Source organism: Aythya ferina, assembly GCF_964211825.1.
Source record: "Aythya ferina genome assembly, chromosome: 2".
In the NCBI taxonomy this organism is placed as follows: Eukaryota; Metazoa; Chordata; class Aves; order Anseriformes; family Anatidae; genus Aythya; species Aythya ferina.
The window spans coordinates 9,206,141-9,222,271 of record NC_140297.1 but is presented as its reverse complement, the minus strand read 5'-3'; the positions used below and the strand labels follow the sequence as shown (position 1 = coordinate 9,222,271).

The 16,131-nt window shown below is 37.7% G+C and overlaps 1 long non-coding RNA gene across 1 annotated transcript; it reads left to right on the top strand.

The window, feature by feature from the left end:
• The first annotated feature begins 6,680 nt into the window (after positions 1-6,680).
• On the top strand, positions 6,681-15,216 carry LOC311433100. Its single transcript, XR_014690566.1, has 3 exons — positions 6,681-6,961; positions 9,474-9,548; positions 13,352-15,216. It is a non-coding gene; the product is annotated as an uncharacterized lncRNA (long non-coding RNA).
• The last annotated feature ends 915 nt before the right edge of the window (positions 15,217-16,131 follow it).

Genomic DNA, 16,131 nt, shown 5'->3' with positions numbered 1-16,131 from the left:
GAACTCCTGCAGCTTGGTGCCGTGACCATTGCTCTGGGCAGCCTGTCTCAGTGCCCAACCACCTCTGAGGTCAGAACCTTTTCCTAAAATATGGTGAGGTACAGCCATAATTGCCATAAATCTGGGATCAGTGGCACCTTCTTGGTCCCTTCTCCACTCCCATTTCCTTGTGACCAGCCCAAGGCTCTCTTCCTCTGCCCCTGAGTCTCCAGGTGTTTCCTCCCTGGCTGGATGGTAGAAGGTTTGGCAGACCTACAATGTCTGCTATGGCAAGCCTTTGCATTCCCCAGCACAAGTATGAGTAGCACAGAAGAAGTTTCTTTGTCTCCAAAACAAAGCCTTATATCCATGCCAAAGGGCCCATGAAGAATTTATTTTAAAGCAGCATCAAGGCACAGGTTATGTACGCAATTTTTTTTTGCATTTGGTGCTTTGTGTCCAAGAGTAGACGTGACTTGGTAGTCTTTCTTCTGCCAAGGTTCAACTTGGATGCAGACCTGATTCTGCTTCAATCTTGTCAACCTACACTGGAAAATAATTTAATAATTCCTGCTGCATGGGTGTCTCAATTAGTCTTAGTTTCAATGTGGACTTTTATTTTATTTTATTTTATTTTATTTTATTTTATTTTATTTTATTTTATTTTATTTTATTTTATTTTATTTTATTTTATTTTATTTTAAATTTTGAAGTCCTGGAGTTATTATTATACAAGAATCTCACCTTTCAGTTTTTACAAAATAAGTTTCCAGTCCACTTCTTTGCAAAAGAGGGATTGAAACCATCACATCTAAGGGGAGCCAGCAAATAAAATGAGCAGTTGGCTGTCATGTTTGTTAAAACTGTGCTAACTTCAGGCCTAACTTCAGGACTGGCTTTTCTGTTTCTTATGATAATCTAAATGCACTCTTGGGTTTGAAATTATTAGATGAGTGCAGTATCATTTTTGTTTTCTCATTTCAATATTTTCTCTGTAAAATCTGAAATTTTCATTAGACTATTAAAACACAAAATATGATACACTTTTGCGTAACAGCTGTTATGGCAACTAGTTAAAGTAATCAAGCAATTTGGAAAGGAAGTTTATTTTCAGTTTGAAGCGGACAATTTTCTTGTATAAATGTTTGTGAAAAGCCAGCTATAAAAGCTGTTCTAAAATTGAAAATGTGGGTGCTTTTGCACTTATCCAATCTGGAATTTGAAACTACACAGATCGTATGACTTTTATGATTAGTCACAATGGAACAAAATAACCCAAATTTCATATCAGAGACCCATCAGAACAATCAAAAAGTAAACAGATATTCTTTAATCTGAAGGATGAACAATCATGAGAAAGGTACAATATTTTAGTACACCAGGGTGAAATCATTAACTGCATAAATTATAAATTAATTACTCGTCTTAAGATGGCATCTAGAAGATTGATGATACATTCACAGTGTCCAAAGAAAAACAGAAATACTCATCTTTTGCAGTCTTTTAGGTTGCTCACTATAAATTGGGATAGTCTTTGGAATTTTCCATTAAAATCTGCTCCAACTCATGCAGCCAAATAAATTTTCCTTTTAATCCAGTGGGTATAAGATCAAGGATCTTATGATTCTCATTCAGGCTTTAAAGGCATTGACTTACAAGAGATGATGGAGACACATTTCATGGATCTGACATAGTGAACCAACAATACTCACTGATGATTCTGCATGTCAGGAGTGAAATATAAACACTTTTTGTAGATTTTTTTTTTTTTTTTCAGTGATGAGATGCTGGTGTTGTGCTGAGGTACATACAACACAGCATCTTTTAGGCATCCAAGTTTTGTGTTAAAGGCTGCAATCCCATAGACAGCACTCAGGGAAGAAAAAAGTTCTTAGATGTGGAAAGCTGGAGAGGGACTCTGTCAGGGAGAGTAGTAATAGGACAAGGGGTAATGGCTTTAAATGAAAAAGGGTAGGTTTATATTAGATATAAGGAAGAAATTATTTACTATGAGGGAGGTGAGGCCCTGGCACATGTTGCCCAGAGAAGCTGTGGCTGCCCCATCCCTGGCAGTGTTCAAAGCCAGGCCGGATGGGGCTTTGGGCAGCCTGGGCTGGTGGGAGAGGTTCCTGCAATTGGACTTAGATGGTCTTTAAGGGCCCTTCCTACCCCAACCATTTCATGATTCTATGAAAATATTCCTTCAGATTTTCCCTCCATGAAAGGGTTTGAAAAATTCATTCTGCTCAGCCATAGCTTCTTCTAGGGGTTTCCCCATGTGGTGTGAGGTCTACATTTGTATCCAACCATGCAAGTCATTGGAGGATCTAGCTCTACATCAGAGCTTTGTAGTCCAGTTTGGATGGGCATTATCATCTTCTTATTACCACCCCCCCCCCCCCCTTTTTTTCCCCCATTTCTATTTTTCCTACTTTTTCCACCTTGGCTTTCTTTCTACCGTCCTTTTGGTTCCTGTCTCCTTCCCTAGCCTCACCCTGCTTCTCCACCTTGGCTTGCCTTCTCCTCATCTGTTTCTCTTTTCTCTCAATAAAGCCAGGTCCCAACAGCAGTAGCTGTGAAACAGTCTGGCAGAGTTCACTGAAATTTGTTTCCCTCCTCACCTTTCTGTTGGTGGGGGCTGCTGCTAAGGATGCACATCATTGAGAAAGCTGACCACTAGAATTTCGGTAAATAAGAATTGACTCAAAATGACTTAAGAGATGCTCAGTGTTTTCTGGATAATTTACATTATACCCATACTTAATAGCCTGCAAAATAGGCTGGAAGACTGAAAAGGGAACTTGAGTAATTATGGAGTGACTGAAGACAACACAATAAACTGCAATATATTAATAACCTTATCAAAAATAATTTGTAATAAATTTGGGGGGTGGGGGGAAGGTAGAGAGCAGATGACTTTTGTTGTGCATGTACATGCAAATAATTTCCACTGCTGCCAGGGGAATATGTCTTGCACCAATAGGCACCAAGGCAACCACTGCCATTGACAGGAAGCTCTCTGTAAGCACAGAGGCATGAAATAGCTTGTGATCAGTGTAAAAGAAACAATACTTACTAAAGCAGAAATGACTATTAACTGTTGTGTGATAATGACCTCAGGGTTCTTGGAGCTTTACACAAAGTTAAAAAGTTGATGATGTGCTGAGTGGAGTTCACAAAGCCAGAGCCAGCCAAGGGGCAGTAGTCTGTTGATGGGTGAAAGTAGCAAAAAACAATTTCTGTGGTAGTCATCTCACTTGGTGTGCATAATATGTCAATAACAAATAGGCAATTTTTGGAAGAGGGTGCCTCTGTTGGGAGGTTGTGCCATGGAAAGGGTAGAAAGCACTTTGAAAAAGAGATCATGGAAGACTCACCAGAATGGGATCAATAGGGGTGCTATGCTACAGCAAGGCAATGTGAAGGTTTGGGTCTGCTAGCAGTAGTGTTAATGGTTACTCTCACTTGAAGGAAGAATGGGGGATGGTAAGACCTCTGCATTTCAAAGAATTTATAATACAATGTCCTTTTTTTTTTGAGCTTTGCCAGAAACACTACCAGGACATCCACTTCAAAAGAATAGTTTGTCTAAGTTTAAATTATACTTGAGGCCAATTCCACAACTATGCAGTGATATTAAGTAGCACAATGTCATATTATATGCAAACGCTCGTGTCTTTAGAAATACAAAGGAAATTCTATGGATTAAACTCCAGCAAAACTAAAAGTTATTCAATTAAACAGAAACACTTCAAGAACCCCATGCTGTAACTGGAAGCTTGAAAAGTGTACCTTGTACTTAGATAAGTTCATATCATTTACCTTGATTTTTTTTTTGTGAAAGAACAGGAGAGAAAAAGCAAAACAAAATAATGTTGTGCCAGTAGAAAAAAAAAAAAAGCTTTCTGTCAGCTGTAGCACGTTTAAACACCCTAAATATTTCATCAGACACTGCAGTTACTTCAGTGTTTTAAATAAGATTTAATAAATAGATGCATGTTCAGACTTGTACAGCCCTACTTTTGTCTGTAGTTGGCAAAGTACTGTATGCATTTGACTGTGCAGTTAAGAATTTTAATTACTTACCTGTTCTATACAGACACACATTCTCTTTTAACTGTTTAATAAAAAATAATACCATAGATATTGTGCAAGAAAACTTCCACATACTGTAAACCTGAAACATTTTCCATACTAGGCCCCCATTTTTTGTAAATACCTCACATTCCCCTTGTCTCCTACTCCCAACTTCCAGTCTCTGGAATTCCCACAAACCTGAGACATTCAAGAAACCCTGCCACTTTATGTGACCATTTCATGTTGAATGTCTTTGTTGTTTGAGATAACTTGGATTTTGATATGTGCACACCCAAATGGATGACACAAACAATAATTGTCTCTTTCTCAAGAAAACACAACTGGAGCTGGTGGTTGTTCTTCCTTTTTTTTTTTTTTTTTTTTTTTTTTTTATTGAAGTGGGACTTCTAGTCCCACTTGATAAAACAAATATTGAGGAAAATAATTGAAAAAATGTCACAATGTTTGAGTTAAGAGCAAATGATAGTAAGTTGACTGCATCATCCTCTATTGTTGATGGGCTCCCATAGCAAAGACATAAAAATAAATACATTAATTTTTCATAATTTTACACTACCTAGAAACTATATGGGTTCAACACCCTCTTTTGCATAACAATGCATAGCTGAGGAATGTTATCCATATGACCATGCTTACACTTAATCCTGGAGACCCTGCAGGACCCTCAGACTAGCATCACACTTCTGCGATACCTCTGTCTAGTGATACCTGCACAGCAAAGTTGTATGAGCTCCGGGTTATGATCAAGAAAATATACCATATCTCTCAGCAAAGCTACAAACTGCAGGTGTTGTGCTACCTCAATGTGACCACTTGGCCACTGCCCTCTTGGGGGTGTCTATCCCCATGTGCAGCAGGGGCATATGCTTACATGATAACATACAGAAATGGTAACATGTAAGTGGATCATCAAACTCCACCCCCAACCCCCCTCCCCCTTCTAGCTATTTCATTTTGCTTTGGAAATTGTGTAAAAATACTGAACACATGATTTAGGATTAGCCAATTTCAAATTGTCTTCAAATTTATCCAGGGACCATGCACCTAGTATTATATTTAGCTTGCCTGGAATTACTGTCTACTTAAAAGTGTCATTTACTGTCATTTAAAAGCTCCAGCCAACTGTCTATAAACTGTCAATACCCACATTTTTGTTGCTCTAGCCTTTATCAGTTTAGATATGTCAAGGGCATAAGAACATCCTATTTTGTTTTCAAAGGAAATGGCTTCTAATTCTTGTAAATTTCTAGTAAAATTGAGAGACCTCCTGAAAAAGGGAGAGTGGGAGGAAGGAAATGTCCTTGTTTGCATCCTCTGTTGTTTCTTTCATTTGAGTATTTTCTCCTCCTTACTCTTGACTTTCTCACATTTGCTGCCTACCTTTACACTTGTTCACTTGTCAGAGAAAGTTGTTGATATCCTGTTGGTCTATTAGCTATCTGCTTGATTTGCCAGACTACTTCAATATGTTTTAACACATTTGGGAAAAGGAGCTTTTTCTTTGAAAATATGTAAATGTTTGTATCATAGTTTTCATTCTAAAACTTTTAAATTAAGCATACTGTAAGTAACTGAATAAATAAATAGCAATTTTTAGCTTTGCTTTGAAACTCACAGCAAACTGGTGACTCTGCTCTACCAACTTTTCTTGTGCAAGAATAGAAGGAGACCAGAAACCCCCTCAGGGAAAAACTAGAAATCTCTTATTGGTCATTTTTCTGCAGTGAGGACGAGCATTAGGAACTTTCCTAACCTCTTCACTGTACTCCATCGATCTGAATGCAGCAGATGATCACAATCCATGTTTTAACAATAGCATGAGATGGTTTAAAGTTTAAGTAAAAGTATTAGGAAAACTGTGCATTGATTTAGTTCATGACAAAGATAGTGTTATAAAGGCAAGCATCTATCATGAAAGAGCTGCACAGAACTAAATATGGAAAACAAGCTATTTTCTCAATTTTACAATTTATTTGGATAAGGACTGTGAAAGGTTATCAACATTAAAGAACTCCCAAGTAGGAGATAAAAGGTTTTTTGTTTGTTTGTTTGTTTAATAAAGGCAATTTTTTATGATACTAAAGCTCACTTGCAGGCTGAAGGTATTGTGTGAGTATTCCTCAGGGAAAACAACAACAACAACAAAAACTCATTAATGTCATTAATGTTAACAAAATGCTTAGGTTTGATGTTTTTTGTGCAGAAATTTGGCACCTTTGCTAAGTTTTCTATCTCCCTCATTAACTAGGGGAGATGGACAGGCATTCCCTGTGACATTTAGTTCTAGGATACTCTACTGCTTCAAGTAGAATTAATCGCCCTTTGAAAATATTCCTTCTTCCTTGGCTATAAGAGATGTCTCAAGAGCTGTTTTATATAATGTACTTAGTTCTGATGTGTGAGTATGAGGCCTCAAGTTGAGTTGTTCGCTTTGGTTCCCTGAAAAGCCAAGAGGAAGCAATCCATGCCCTATGTCTCACCCACCTCTGCTCTGATGAGCAGTCACCTACACCTGTGTTTCTCCATCCGCTGAATGGGTATTTGGCAGCAGCTTAAGCTATATACCTACCTGAAGGACCATGATCATCTCAGGTGAAGCTGAAGAGGCCACATAGTTCAGTCTCTCCTGCAGCTGCTGGATGGCTGCTGAGTGAGGTCATTTCATTTTTTGAGACAGCCCTGAATGTCCTCAGCAACCTGCAGCCTTCCAGGAAATTCCTGCAGGCAGCCTTTGCCCATTTGTTTATCCCCCAGCTCAGGTATCTGAAGTGGGTGATTCGCAGAGGAATTACCTCTGTGTGTCCAGACTAAATGTACTAAATGCACGTGACATACACTACGTGTAGGATTGCTTTCCTACCCTTCCCAGTGTGGCTTCATACCTGTAAGTAGTTACTTATATCTTTCCTTTGTTTACTGACAGCTTGATTGATATGACTAAAAACTACCTGCAACAATAATACAGGAGAAAAGCATCAGAAATTTGAAGAGGTATTTTGCCAAATATCCTATTTCAATTTGAATGATTTCCTTGTTTTGCCATAGAAAAGTCCTTGATTTTGAGTCATACTTCTCAACAGAAAAGTGTTCCTTCAAAACATTTTGCCTTATTCACCTAATATTTGTGTGCTATCCCTACAAGAGTTTTGCTAACCCAAAGTGCTATGCAAATGGTAATTATTGTTCTTCCACAACCTGGGAAAACTATCTTCCCCAAACAGTCCACCAGTGATAGCTTGTTGTCTGTAAATGTCTCATGAGTGGAAATGATGTGCACTTCACTCAGAAAAGAGAGAAACAATAAAAATTACTGATATAAAGTAATGATTTAACAAAGCTTATGTGATTTAACAAAGATTCAATGATGTCAAGGTACACCTGATTATAATTGGAAGATACACTTAATAACACATATATAAAAGATGTTACATACTACTCAAAGACACTAAATTAAAGACATTGTGTACTACATAAGGAACTGGGTTAGGCACCATTACACCAAGGAAACCCTCCTGTTGAGTCATGAATTTTAGATTGGACCCACTTGCTTTCTAAACTTTTTGAACTGAAGAGATAAGATTAGTAGTGGTTGAATCTGCTCCTAGTCCCATACTTGGTCAAAGGTTTATGTCTAAAGGAGTATATCTGTTACACCAAACCTTCATTCTACTTAGCTAAGATTATAAAGCATGATCACAAAGCACTGTTACAACATGTTAGCATGCTGGGGATGCTGGGCAGGGGAAGTTTAGGCTGGACATCAGGAAGAGGTTCTTCACTGAGAGGGTGGTTGCACACTGGAACAGGCTCCCCAGGGACGTAGTCACTGCACCAAGCCTGTCTGAATTTAAAAAGCAATTGGACTGTGCACTTAGTCACATGGTCTAAACTTTTGGGCAGACCTGTGCGGTGCCAGGAGTTGGACTTGATGATCCTTATGGGTCCCTTCCAACTTGGGATATTGTATGATTCTATGATTCTATGTTGTTTCCCAATGCACTTACCGACTTTCTGTAGATATAATGGTCCTCATCTGCAGAAGAGATGCCCCTGGGAGGCATCCCTGCCCAGGGTGGGTCTTGGCATACAGGCTGCTCCTGTGTCAGGAGAGCCCAAAGGGCTCTTGGACTGATCAGTATTTATGGGATAAGATGATAGACTTATGGTCTTGTTTGCATACAGATTTTAGTTTCTTCGAAATTTGGCTTGAGTTGGACTTCCAAATTTAATCAGCACTGTGGTTAAGGGATGGTTGTGTGGAGGGTGTTGCTCAAATTAGCCTATGGCTGTTTGTCTTCTTTCTCCCACAAATCCAGGATGCAGTCACCATGACCAGACACATCCATCGTGACTGCCATTGCTGGTTGGCAGGGGTGGGATGGGGGGCTGAGGATAGAAAACCATCATAACATGCACCTTGATTATAATTCTAGGCTACTCACAAAACAAACAAACAAACAAACAAATCATATTTAAGATCATTCTTTTAAATCGTTTTTTCTTCTTCAATGAAATATCTGAAGGATAAATATCATTGCTAGGCCACCTGTTTTCTCTGATCTCAATTCCTTCTCCAGTCAGTTTAAGTTAAAAGTGGACTGGGATGTAGTGGATTTTATACTTTTTTTTTTTTTTTTTTTTTTTCCCCGAGGTTTTCACAGCTCCTTTGTTTTCAGGACTTAGGTCATTGTATGGTATTACACAGTCTTTTGACATGGAGCAACTGGAGATTTTTGGGATTTGGTCCCTTAGAAATTTCTGTTGGGCGTGATAGTGGGTTTCTTCTCCTGGTTAACATTGCATGATTCAGTCTTTGTGAATATGTTATTCTTCAACCATCAAAATAATAAAAATAAAAATTCAAGATGAAAAATTAAAATGGATTATTTCAAAATATTGAAATACATTATTCTGACTGTATGGTTCTTGTTGGGAGAAGAGTAAGAATTCTGGGTTTAATTATCAGTTTAGCCTTACTTCACAATCATTTTCAGATCCCTTTAAATGGCATGGTTGATCACTATTGTATTCACTGAAAAAGTGCATTTCAGTTTACTGGCACTACACTAGTGCCCCTCCTCCCTTACCAGTATCCTCACCCAGTGACAGTAGCGACATGTATAACTCAGTGGTCTCTATCCCTGATTATAATACCCCAGTTAAAATAGTTTTCTACGAGCTTTCCATCTTGTTAGCTAAAAGTGATTTTACTAAAGCATTTTGCAACTATTTTATAGTGGACTTTTAAATAAAAATTGGTTTGTGTAGTAGGAACATGTGATTTGAAAAGCTGATAATCAGAATTTATTTTTAAACTTAATTTTTATACTATTTGCTTTAAGAGGCTTAACATTAAAGTGTCAGAGATATTTCTTCACTTTACTTTTCTCATCCAGGACATTAAAGGACACTTTCAAGTTAAATGAATCACTAGACTATGTGAAAATGAGAGTGTCTGATGTCTGGTGTAGGTGAGTTGACCAAAGAGATTGTGAGGCTTCAAATTTATCTTTTTGTTCTGAAAGAGCAGAAGTCAGATCTTGCAATTAGAGTGAATTATGGTTCCGTTTCCAAACCATCTTTTCACCAGATACACAAAAAAACCTATGTTTATGTTTGCCACTGGTGTTTGGTGGAGACGAATGTTTCTTTAGTCTTTGTTTGCTTTGGGAAGCTTAAGGCTTATGCAAAGTTTGGCACCTAAGTATAAAATAGTTTCCTGCACAGCAATAGCTCAAGGTTTTGAAGAGAGGTCAGCTTTTAGGCTTTACTTTAATTGTTGCTCTTGTAATCCCAAGATGCCGAATGTTTTTTTTAATGCAGACATGGGCTGAGTAGACAAAACTTAAAAAAAACCTAGCTAAGTACGGTGCTAAGCTTCTGAATGTTTTCACAAGACACCTCAGGGAATGTGGAGCTACAGTAGCTTTTAGCCACTTCAGTTTTGTGAAAATTTGGTATTGTAAGACCTTTCTCCTGCTATTGAGGTTGAGGATCTCATTGTTGGGGATTAGTGTGACAATGGAGCAGAGTTACTACTGGGATCCTAAAAAGCAGTGTCTCTTCTTAGGGAAACTTACAGCGGAGTTTCTTGAACTACAGAGGGGTAAGCAGGTTTTATATGTCAGCTCTGAAGTGCAACAAAAGCAATTAGATGAAAGTTCTAGTTAATGTTAAATCTAAACTAATTGATTTCTTGTCTTCCAGCCTGGCTTTCCTTCTGAAACAAATGTCAGACACACAAAGTACTTCTTTTTCTTCTGATATTTCATCTTTTGTGCTCTTGTTTCTGTTAAAAATACAGAACTTTGTTCTATGTTTGATTGTAGCTGTAACTCCACTGTTTAGCCATAATATTAAGAAAATTTTAATAATAGATCCCTTTTAATGAAAATGTCACTGTTCAATCAGATGGTTAAGAGGGGGTCTTTAGTATCAAACTCTACAGGCTGCTGACTCACTGCTGAAGTGTTTCAACACCCACCTCCTCTCTTTCCCTCTAGAGCCAAATTACTTCAGTAGGGGCTGTATTCAGCTGAAAGAACGAATGCTAAGTTGCTTGCATTTTCTGCTAATACCACTATATAATTCACTGAGAAATCTCAGCACAGGGACATTCTCCACAGTTCACTGTTCCCTTATGGAAATAGCCGATTCTGAAACCAATCAGTCTTTATTTTTTTTTTAATAAATGTTATTCCTTGTTGATAAGGTTGTATTTCCTGAAACTCTGACCATCATTTGTGACTGAAAGTTGGTCTTCAAACGTCTTTTTTTTTTTTTTTTTTTTCTTTCTTTCTCATTATAACTCTTAAGAAGTACCAATATTGAAATTTTCAACAGCAACTTTATGTCTGAGGCCCCTGTGTACTGTTCAGCTACAGGGAAGACTCAGAAAGCTAACCATTATGATTATCTTTTAACTCCTCCACATTTTGGGAATTGGATTGCACTCTTGTCTGACCAAAGTGAATAAAAACCCTCTCAGTTCACTGGTCTGAGGTTTGGGTTTGGTCCCTGATCTCAGCTACTTAAATCCAGGATCAAATAGCTCAGGAGAAGGTCTCTGCCTTTATTCTCTGGCCAAGGCTGCTGTCAGGAGATGTAAGAATTAAGCTGAGTTCGTTCTTCAAGGGAGATAGTAACTTCCGTCTTCAAATGAAACTCCGGATGTTACATGTTGTGGAGCTACAGGTTATTGCTGAGCCCCTAGGGTCTAGCCCTGAACTGGCTACAGTACTTGTCTGTTTTAACTTCTGATATTTTCCTCTGCTTGTAGGGATGAGCTAATTAAAGAAATCTATAGTGTGGGTAGGAAAATGAACAGGGTACAGGCAAATAAATCCCCTGTGCTGTGCTGCTGTACTCATACCATAAGTGGCTGCACCATTTTCTCAAGGTAGAGCTGCCAGCAAAAATAGTGCACAAAACACCATGTTAGTGCACAAAACACCTTCATGGGAAACAGGCAGATGGATTTCCTGACTTCAGGCACCTACCTACTTCAGGGCTCATCTTTCAGTACATAGTACTCCTCCTGGCCAGATGCCTGCAAATTGGGTCATCCAGTAGCACCCTGATGTTTGAGGCTATGTGCACCTAAGTTGTCACAGGACTTATGTTACAAGTCAGATAGGTATTTTCATACCTGTATTGTCTTGCTGCTTCTAGGAAATGAACACACATAGCTCCTGGCTATGATATGGACTCCTCATGAGCTCAGAGACCTTCACAAATGTACAGAGCCTCTGCACATCTCACCACAACATCAGGAGCAGAGTCAGCATTTCAGGGTGTAATCATGTTTGCTATCCTACTATGGAAACTACTAGAAAATTGACAGATACATGTATGTATGTAGAGAGAGGTGTCTCTATCAGACTTATGTTTATCAGACTTATCAGCCTCAGAAATGACATTTCTGAGACTGCCTACCAGTAGCTCATCAGAGAGTTATGAATAATGTATTATTATTTATTTATTTTTGCCATTGGTGAGGTAGTGTTAGCTGAATTAATCCACTCATATTTCTTTATATGTATATAAAGCCTTAGCTTCTTTTCAGTCTTTATTCTTGCTGTAGTGTAGCAGGTATTTGAGTAAAGTCAGTGATTTTTCTTCCTGTCTACTTTAGAAAACAATACTCATAGGCTCTTTCTTTGACTTAAACGCATTCATTCTTCCTAAAGCTTTTAAAAGAAGCAAAGCTTTCAAGATCAAAGATATTCATACAACACCTGTACTAACACTATTTTCAGTCGTTATTGACCATTCTTTGTGATATGGTTTTATGCAGGTGCCTTTCCAGTGAGCTCTTTAGAATGTGAGGGAATACAAAAAAATAAGCATACAGAGCATCTGTGTATCTTTTTATCACACTTTAAAAAGCAGAGCTTGTTGACAAATGGACAAAAAAGCACATAAATATAATCACTTCACTCCTCTGCTCCTTGCAATCCAGGGTATTAGAGAATCTTCAGATGGTTGCTCACATGATCATGAAATCACTGTGTATTCTGTAGAATTTGTGGATATGAGCCAGGAATGAATATTTACAAGTGGTAGGCAAAGCGTGTCACTCGATAATCATTTTTTATTACCTCTTTTTAAATAATGGAAATTGTCTTGTCAGGGAGCAGAAATAATTCCACGTCTTAGATTAACCCTCCAATTCAGCCTGGAGAGCGTCTGGTGAATGCTGACAGGGAATGAGTGTGCGAGAACTTGTAAGCTTTAAATTGTTCTCAAAAAGTACTTTAAAAACACTTACAAATATCAAACCAGAAATAGATGTGAATTCTCCAGGGATCAAGAAATAAAATAAAGGGAAATGGAGAGGGATAAACATACAATAACTGTTCCTCACAGAGTAATTGAACTCTTGCTGTTGGTTACGTTACATTTACAGTCTGTGCTCTTGTCCACTTAAATTTCTTTGTAGTGTTTACCAGACACAGAATGGACATCTTTTAAGATTGAAGTACAGAAATACATACACAAGGAGTGGACTGTGCTCCGAAGCAAATGACAGCTGAACTCAATGACAATTATGCACTTAATCTAGAGTTGGATCAAGACTTAAAGAACAAAATAAATCTGCTTTCTTGTGCAAATGAATCTATATTTATTTGTTTCTTAAAAAGAACACATATATTTCCCTTCAGGACAGGATGTAAAAGTGTGCTTTTATGACGTTAATCTGAAGCAGTTGGTTGTAGCACGTTTGTGTGAGTTTAAATAGTTATTTATTTATTTATTTTTTCTCTTCTCTTAGGACAGTAGTTCTTTTCAGGGAGAAGGGAGATGACAAGATAATCCAGACCTAGAATGAGTACCCAGATAACAGGCACTACAGAACTGAATATTCGTAACCATGTGCTGGGAGGTGAACAGACTGCAGAAAATGGTGTGATGCAGGTTCCTTCTTGCTGATAGGACCATGAGAAGGTACTTCACAAACTGGGATAAACAAGCAGGATATATTTTTACCCATGTCTAAACCCCATTTTTCTTTGATTATTTTTTCTTTCATTTGCTTGCCGTGTGGCCCTGTGTGGAGCCATGACATTTCATGTCATTTATGTATTAGCAGTTACTGAATGAAATAAGAAAACTTGTATAAGTAAAACCTGCAACAATCCCTGAAGTCAGTGATAATGATGCTGGGGATTGTAACGAGATAGGCAGAGAGTTGTTCCTGCAATGTCAAACTGGGTTTTGCTCCCAGAGCTGAACACCAGACATTAGAGATGCATGAATTCTTCCAAAAGAGGGCAGAAGCAGCATTTACAGAGTCCCCTTGACAAATATGTTACCTTCCCCCATTTGCGGTCCTCTGTCTCCCAGTATTTCAGAATTACAAATCTCTAGCTCTACAAAAGAAATTGTAAGAACTAGCCAGGAAACTCCACAAATACTACAACACCAACGTGACACTGCAGGCTGCAAAACATATCAAAATCCTAAATGTGAATAGTCTTCCTGACAACAAACTCCACTAGAGAAAGTACAGACTTCAAAATGGGTGGAATGCCAAAGGCTATTTTCAGCCCCTAATATTCTTATTGTTTTATTATGTTTTCAGTTTGCATGGTTTAATAATAGGTTAATAAGACATCTGAGGAAGTGTGTGACTTTGTGTATAGCCCCAAGGTAAAAGACAGGAATAAAGAAGTAGTGGCCAGAAGGGTATGATGTAGTCCCATGTAAGCAATGTAAAATTTTTTGGACATTCCAAAGAATAAGATGTGTCACCTTACCCCAAGGGAGTGAAATCATTAAAAAAAAAGAAAAAAAAAAAAAAAAGAAAAAGAAAAAAAAAACAAGAAAAAAGGCTGGAAGGGTCCACAGGGGGTAATTTAGTCCAGCTCCCTGCCCTAAGGCTGAATCATGTCTACCTGCGTCATTCCTGACAGATGTTTGTCCAACCTGCTCTAAAAAACCTACACATGATCATCTCTGCCAGGTACTCAGGCAGACTTTTGTGCATGTTTGGCACTGCTTGGGTAGCCTGTCAAACCAACAATGTCTCATTGAATTGACAGCTGAAGAAAGCAAGAGGGAAAAATAAATATATATGTCCTTGCAGTACAAGAGAAATTGTATGTGATCTTGCATTACTGTCTCACTGTGAAAAGAGGTCATTCTAGTTATTTGATTTATTTATTTAATTAATTTTCATGTAATGTTTAGGTAAAGCTTACATAGAATAATCTGCAGGCCATCAAAACTGGGCTATAGCAAGTAAACACATAAGTTGAAATACATATATACAAAATAATTCTGTGATCAATCTTAGGAATTTTAAGCCTGAATTGGAGGACACTGCCAAAATCTACATCTGTATTTTTAGGATTAATGTTTATGCAGTTGAGATATTGAGAGAGCAATGCACCATGTTTCACCAAAATGTCTGTTATACAAAACTGCCTTCCAAGATGCCAACTATTGTACCTTTCTATAGTATTTCATAAAAAATAAAAGAAAAAGAAAAAGATAAGAATAGACAGCATATGGTTGTGTGACTTTTTCCCTTTGATAGTTGTTAGGTTTGTTCATTGTAGGTACTAGGAAGGACACACTGAGCTGGTACAAGAGCTAAAAAATATGTAGACTACAATGCATGTTGAAAAATTTGAAATATTCAGGGAAAATTACTAATCAGTTCTGCAGAAGAATGAAAAGTTTTAATTCATTAAAAAATGTACTTGAAATTGATTGATTTCTGGTTTTTGATCTTTATTAATTTCTATGTATAGAACTAAAGGAAATTAATAATTAAAATTAATTTCATTTTAAGGTGTCTGGTACAATGAATGATATTTTCAGGACTGCTAGCCATAGCATTCAAAAGGATTTTGCATACAGAAAATTAATTCTAACTCTGTTTTCACATTCACCGGGATCAGACTTTGTTCAGTTCCACTTCTTTCACTGATGCATGATCAAGGCATAAACTTATCAGTATTTTGCTCCAAAAGCCCTCTTGTATCTCGACAGAGGAGGCAGATGAACATTCTTATGTTGCTACAAGTTACTGTCAGAAAGACCATAAAGAACTTAATGGTTTATTTTAATTTATTTATTATTTTTGCCAAGTTTTCTGCCAAGATCCATGTGAGTACATAGACCCCTTATGAGACCGAGAAAGTCCAACAACTCTGAAGTGTGAATCGAATAAAAAACATAATCCTTTTTTTTTTTTTTTTTTTTTTTTTTTTTTTTTCCCACCAAATTCAATCAACAGATGCACCTGCAAGAGTTTCTGAAGTGTTCTGGATTTGCTGACAAGCAAAGGTTTTATTTCTGACCTGGATCACAGTTTGAGTGTGTAGCGTAGCATGTGGCAGTCTCTGGATGTGGTGGGACTGGTCTGGGATTTCTACTTTCACATGCGGGACTGAATTGCCTTGTGAACAATATTTTCAGTCTCAAGAAAAGGCGTTCACTGTCCAGGCAGTTTTATTGTGTTTTGGTAGATTATGTCTTAAAGGTAGAAGTTGTAATTTATGAAATGTAGTGAACTACCTCATACTAATATGAGACAGCAAAGCT